The sequence below is a fragment of the Oncorhynchus tshawytscha genome, linkage group LG25 (assembly GCF_018296145.1).
Source record: "Oncorhynchus tshawytscha isolate Ot180627B linkage group LG25, Otsh_v2.0, whole genome shotgun sequence".
Taxonomy (NCBI): Eukaryota; Metazoa; Chordata; class Actinopteri; order Salmoniformes; family Salmonidae; genus Oncorhynchus; species Oncorhynchus tshawytscha.
In genome coordinates this window covers 41,077,039-41,083,857 of record NC_056453.1, presented here as the reverse complement: position 1 = coordinate 41,083,857, position 6,819 = coordinate 41,077,039, and the positions used below count along the sequence as shown (strand labels likewise).

General features: G+C 42.6%; 1 protein-coding gene across 3 annotated transcripts in view; it reads left to right on the top strand.

The window, feature by feature from the left end:
* Nucleotides 1–1,690: 1,690 nt before the first annotated feature.
* LOC112223938 (ribosome-binding protein 1) overlaps nt 1,691–6,819 on the top strand; it is a 41,927-nt gene continuing 36,798 nt past the window's right edge. For 2 of the 3 annotated variants that reach the window (XM_042305758.1, XM_042305757.1), the window contains exon 1: nt 1,691–1,945. The gene's annotated coding sequence lies outside the window, so the exon portion shown is untranslated. The remainder of the gene's footprint in view (nt 1,946–6,819) is intronic. The other variant, XM_042305759.1, reaches the window with a different exon arrangement.

Sequence of the window (6,819 nt, the reverse complement as noted above, 5' to 3'; positions counted from 1 at the left end):
ATCACTTTATTTTAAGAATGTGAAATGTCAGAATAATAGTGGAGAGAATGATTTATTTCAGCTTTTATTTCTTTCATCACATTTCCAGTGGGTCAGAAGTTTACATACACTCAATTAGTATTTGGTAGCATTGCCTTTAAATTGTTTATCCTTGGGTCAAACGTTTTGGGTAGCCTTCCACAATCTTCCCACAATAAGTTGGGTGAATTTTGGCCCATTCCTCCTGACAGGGCTGGTGTAACAGAGTCAGGTTTGTAGGCCTCCTTGCTCACACAGGCTTTTTCAGTTTTGCCCACAAATTGTCTACGGGATTGAGGTCAGGGCTTTGTGATGGCCACTTCCAATACCTTGACTTTGTTGTCCCTAAGCCATTTTGCCACAACTTTGGAAGTATGCTTGGGGTCATTGTCCATTTGGAAGACCCATTTGCGACCAAGCTTTAACTTCCTGACTGATGTCTTAAGATGTTGCTTCAATATATCCACATAATTTTCCTTCTCATGATGCCATCTATTTTGGGAATTGCACCAGTCCTTCCTGCAGCAAAGCACCCCCACAACATGATGCTGCTACCCCCGTGCTTCACGGTTGGGATGATGTTCTTTGGCTTGCAAGCCTCCCCCTTTTTCCTCCAAACATAACAATGGTTATTATAGCCAAACAGTTCTATTTTTGTTTCATCAGACCAGAGGACATTTCTCAAAAAAGTCTGATCTTTGTCCCCATGTGCAGTTGCAAACCGTAGTCTGACTTTTTTATGGCGGTTTTGGAGCAGTGGCTCCTTCCTTGCTGAGCGGCCTTTCTGGTTATGTCAATTTAGGACTTGTTTTACTGTGGATATAGATACTTTTGTACCGGTTTCTTCCAGCATCTTCACAAGGTCCTTTGCTGTTGTTCTGGGATTGATTTGCACTTTTCGCACCAAAGTACGTTCATCTCTAGGAGACAGAATGCATCTCCTTCCTGAGCGGTATGACGGCTGCGTGGTCCCATTTTTGTTATACTTGCGTACTATTGTTTGTACAGATGAACGTGGTACATTCCGGCATTTGGAAATTGCTCCCAATGATGAACCAGACTTGTGGAGATCTACAAAATAAAATTCCTGAGGTCAGATGATTTCTTTTGATTTTCCCATGATGTCAAGCAAAGAGGCACTGAGTTTGGAAGTAGGCCTTGAAAAACATCCACAGGTCGTGTTTTTTTAAAACGTTTTTTAAATTCTATTCACCACTTCAAAATGACTTTCTCTGATCAGACATAGGTTACTCAAAGAGACATAGGACTGTTTTATATTCCTATTCTCCATATAATTCAATAACTGACTTTTATATTCCTATTCTCCATATAAATCAATGTCTGATTTCTCCATCCTATTCTTTTGCTGCAGAGCAATTCTACACCTCCGGAGATCTTGAAACAGACGTGCATAACTACCTCGACATTTTTCGATTTAAGTTGCGTCCACAAAGGGGCGTGAATATGTGAATATGTAAATCAGTGACGACGAATCCTACATTCTCGCCAGTAGGTCCACCCGCCACATCTGTTGTAGTTTTAAGAACGAGTTTTGACTGCATAAACCATCCCAATTTAACTGGTATTTAAACTACAACTCCCAGAAGCACATTCCACAATAAAATACCGGTGACATTTTTGGTTACATGATTGAGTACATTCTAGCCAATTAGGAATCTTGTGGAATACCTATGTGGGACATGAGCCCAGCGCATAAAACTGGCCCGTTGTCCGGCGTCTCGCCAGCTCAAAGTGCCACGACTCAAATTGAAATAAATAGGAATCCCAGACTGAGAAAGAACATTTGCGGAAATAGCGGCATATTTATCGCCAGATTGAAGGAAATTCCACAACAAAAACCCGAACTTCTTCAACCGTCTCCAAAAGTGGTGTAGTTACATCAGCAGATATATATATAAAAAAGAAGGTAGGAATTCTGAAGACCTCTGGAAAGCCAGAATTACTTGGTAATTTAGCTGACTAATGATGACTGTAAAGTTAGCTTTTTTAAAACCTAGTTAGTTAACTGACTTGTGATTTGTTATTAGACCGCAACAGACAGTTTAGCATTTTTTGTAACAATACTGTAGTAGCTAAACTAATTTAACTAGTTATGAGACTAACTAGGAAGCCAGCTAGCGTGTTGTAACAACCCTAGTTAACGTTAATTCTCAACTCCTGAGATGTGATGTAACGTTAGTTAGCTAGATAACGTTGACTTAGTTTCTTCTTTTTTTAACAGCAAACTTTTTTTGCGATTTCCACAATGATGACACTTCTTCTTTTCCATTTCACATGCTATGTCAAAAGATTGAGAAATTAGGTCACAGCGTTTCATGACGACAATTTAAAATACTTGCTGAATGCATAATATTTGAGAAGTATTTCTCACGATATAATGCCGCGTCATGTTTTTTTTGTTGAGCTGGGAGTCAGAGGGTGGGGGTAACCAGCCCCCCCCCCAGTCGGTGCTCTGTCCAGGGAGGGAGAGAGACCCTTCGGAATGTCCAGACAGACCTGGGCGGAGCGTTGGGGTGTTGACATTATGCCAAGCACTTGTTAGTGAATATGGTTATTTGCATAGGCGATATTCAATGGACTGTAGGGATTTCCGATGGAGTATCCTAATGGCAGAGAGAGTAGGACGGATGGAAAGGAGTTATGTATTTGTTTTCCGTAACGACTGACGCTTTGTTCACACCGACAGTCATTGCATTTTGGTACACCAGAAGTACATTAATTTCCAAATAAATGCTGTGTGTACCTCGCAGCATTGTGTTGCAGTGCGTTCTGTGTCGTGCGTACGTTGGATTTGTCGAATTTATGCGTTAAACCGTATTCGTATACGGCTTGACAGAAATGGCAGCAGAAGGTGAATGTTGAACTTTTGTTGCACACACATCCAGATGATGCTGCGTAATAGTTTGCGTAATATTCTCTATCGGTGTGATCAACGCGTGAGGTTTGCATTTTTCTCTGCATGCAGTGCTTGACGTGGACTGAAATAGGTTCCGGTACTCATTTTGGGTTCCGGTACTGTTTATATTTAGGTGCATGAGCTCCACAATACTTTTGAATATACAGTACATTTTATAAAAGGAACAGAAGCTCAAGCAGTAGAACATTTTTTTATGGCGCTGGTAATCCGCTCTGGTGAGCGCCTGCTCAAAGTCAAGCACTGTCTGCATGAAATCCTTTTCTTCAGATATAGGTGGCACCAAAAAGCTTTGTTGTCTTTCCTTTATACATGCCTATTTTTGAAGGATGACGTGCAAGTTAGAGGCCCACACTGTTTGCTTTGTCTGTAACCTTGCTTCCTTTTCAAATGGAGAGGCTCTTAACTTGACTCACTCTTCCCCTTGGGTAATTTGCCAAATGGTTAATTCCACCAAGCCATAATTTAAGCCTATAAAAACATTGAGCAGTAACGCTATGTTAAGCTTGGTTGATAAAGAATGTTCAAGCATACTTCATCCATTTAATTTGCCAAGCTGGGTTTAGTTTATTCATCATTTTGCTGTCTGTAATAACTTGTCATTGACGTGTAGCCCTCCGTATGTAGGGAATCCCAGATACTGGGGGCATAACATTTAGACTCTGCTATTCAATCAGACGGCTTCTCCATATTCCAAGTGGATCCAAGGTCGGTTTCTGGTAAGAGTTGTTAATGTTTCCAACATTTAACAATTCCTTGTGTACCGAAGATGAAAACATTGCAAGATCCTGTTCACCCGACCTGGCATTTTTTTAAATGCTAAAATACCCACCCCACTATATGCAGAGGGAATCCCACCCCACTATATGCAGAGGGAATTCACACGTGTTATCACAGCTGTGTACATACCGCCATAAGCAAACACCAATTTAGACAGCAAGAATCCTCTCACCCGGAATCAGACTTTTTTTTGGTCATGGTTGACTTTAACCAAGCCCATCTAAAACAAATGTTCCCAAAATATCACCAATCTGTATCCTGCCCCACAAGAGGTGGGGCAGGATACAGCACGCTGGATTCTCTTGTGGGGCAGGATACACATTGGTGATATTTTGGGAACATTTGTGTTTCAGATGGGCTTTGTTAAAGTCACCCGTGACAATGAAGACTGATTCATGATGAGAGGATTCTCACCCGGAATCACAAACATCTGTGACACATACAAATCCTTACCCCACTTCAGCCAATCAGATCACATCCCTCTGGTCATACTCCCTGCCTACGAGCAGCAATGGAGATATCGGTACAAATATGAACCCTGATGACTTGGTGGCGTGTGACGCACACAAGGCAAGCAGGTACGAACTCCAGAAATCCATTAGGGATGCAAAAAGACCAGACTCAACTTGAATTGATGTTTGTCAACTCAGACTTGTAGCAAAGACTACAGACCACAAAGGCAAATCTAGCTGTGCCTGGCCCACCGACGCCTCCCTCCCAGATGAGCTGAACACATGCTATGCTCGCTTTGGGGGCAGACAATACCGAGCCATCCAGGAGGACTCTTGCTGTTCCGGGCGACCAGGTGCTTTTGCTCTTCGAGGTTGACATTAGGAATAATCTAGTGAATACTCACAAAGTTGCCAGCCAAGATGGCATCCCTGGCCGTGTCCTCAGTGTTTGCTGACCAACTGGCGGGCGTCTTATTGAACATCTTCAACCTGTCCCTGTCTTAAGCTGTAGCCCCTACCTGCTTTAAGGTGGGGATTGACAATCACCCCATCGCGCTCAGCTCCGTCATGATGAAGTGCCTCAAAAGGTTGGTCATGGCCCACATCAAGGCCAGTATCCTAGGCACACTGGACCCAATTAAATTTGCCTACCGCTCTAACAGATCCACTGAATATGCCATTTCAATCGCTATTCACACAAGGAACACCTATGTGAGAATGCTGTTTATTGACTACAGTTCAGCATTCAACACTATTGTTCCCTCTACGCTAGACACCAAGCTCAGAGCCCTAGGTCTGGACATCTAGACAACACCCTCTGACACTGGATCCTGGACTACCTGACGGGCAGACCACAGACTGTGGCTTGACAATAGCCCCCCCCTCCCCTCACAAGCCATCACGCTTGAACTGGACTGACCACCTGCTCTGATTCTCTGCACCTTAGCACTCACCCACAGAGACATCCACACACACTTACATTCATGCTACAACTGCTGCTCTCTTATTAAATTCGGAAAGTATTCAGACCCATTGACTTTTTCCACATTCTGTTGCGTTACAGCCTTATTCTAAAATTGATGATGGATAAAAAACGAATTTAATCAATCTACACAATACCCCATAATGACAAAGCAAAAACAGGTTTTTAGAAATTTTAGCAAATGTATTAAAAAAATAAAGAATGGATCACATAAAAAAAAACACATTTATTTCACCTTTATTTAACCAGGTAGGCTAGTTGAGAACACCTTTATTTAACCAGGTAGGCCAGTTGAGAACACCTTTATTTAACCGGGGCCAGGCCAGTTGAGAACACCTTTATTTAACCACCTTTATTTAACCTGGAGAACACCTTTAGGCCAGTTGAGAACACCTTTATTTAACACCAGTTTATTTAACCGGGTAGGCCAGTTGAGAACACCTTTATTTAACCGGGTAGGCCAGTTGAGAACACCTTTATTTAACCGGGTAGGCCAGTTGAGAACACCTTTATTTAACCGGGTAGGCCAGTTGAGAACACCTTTATTTAACCCAGGTAGGCCAGTTGAGAACACCTTTATTTAACCGGGTAGGCCAGTTGAGAACACCTTTATTTAACCGGGTAGGCCAGTTGAGAACACCTTTATTTAACCGGGTAGGCCAGTTGAGAACACCTTTATTTAACCGGGTAGGCCAGTTGAGAACACCTTTATTTAACCGGGTAGGCCAGTTGAGAACACCTTTATTTAACCAGGTAGGCCAGTTGAGAACACCTTTATTTAACCAGGTAGGCCAGTTGAGAACACCTTTATTTAACCTGGGTAGGCCAGTTGAGAACACCTTTATTTAACCTGGTAGGCCAGTTGAGAACACCTTTATTTAACCTGGTAGGCCAGTTGAGAACACCTTTATTTAACCTGGTAGGCCAGTTGAGAACACCTTTATTTAACCTGGTAGGCCAGTTGAGAACACCTTTATTTAACCTGGTAGGCCAGTTGAGAACACCTTTATTTAACCTGGTAGGCCAGTTGAGAACACCTTTATTTAACCGGGTAGGCCAGTTGAGAACACCTTTATTTAACCGGGTAGGCCAGTTGAGAACACCTTTATTTAACCGGGTAGGCCAGTTGAGAACACCTTTATTTAACCGGGTAGGCCAGTTGAGAACACCTTTATTTAACCGGGTAGGCCAGTTGAGAACACCTTTATTTAACCGGGTAGGCCAGTTGAGAACACCTTTATTTAACCGGGTAGGCCAGTTGAGAACACCTTTATTTAACCGGGTAGGCCAGTTGAGAACACCTTTATTTAACCGGGTAGGCCAGTTGAGAACACCTTTATTTAACCGGGTAGGCCAGTTGAGAACACCTTTATTTAACCGGGTAGGCCAGTTGAGAACACCTTTATTTAACCGGGTAGGCCAGTTGAGAACACCTTTATTTAACCGGGTAGGCCAGTTGAGAACACCTTTATTTAACCGGGTAGGCCAGTTGAGAACACCTTTATTTAACCGGGTAGGCCAGTTGAGAACACCTTTATTTAACCGGGTAGGCCAGTTGAGAACACCTTTATTTAACCTGGGTAGGCCAGTTGAGAACACCTTTATTTAACCTGGTAGGCCAGTTGAGAACACCTTTATTTAACACCTTTATT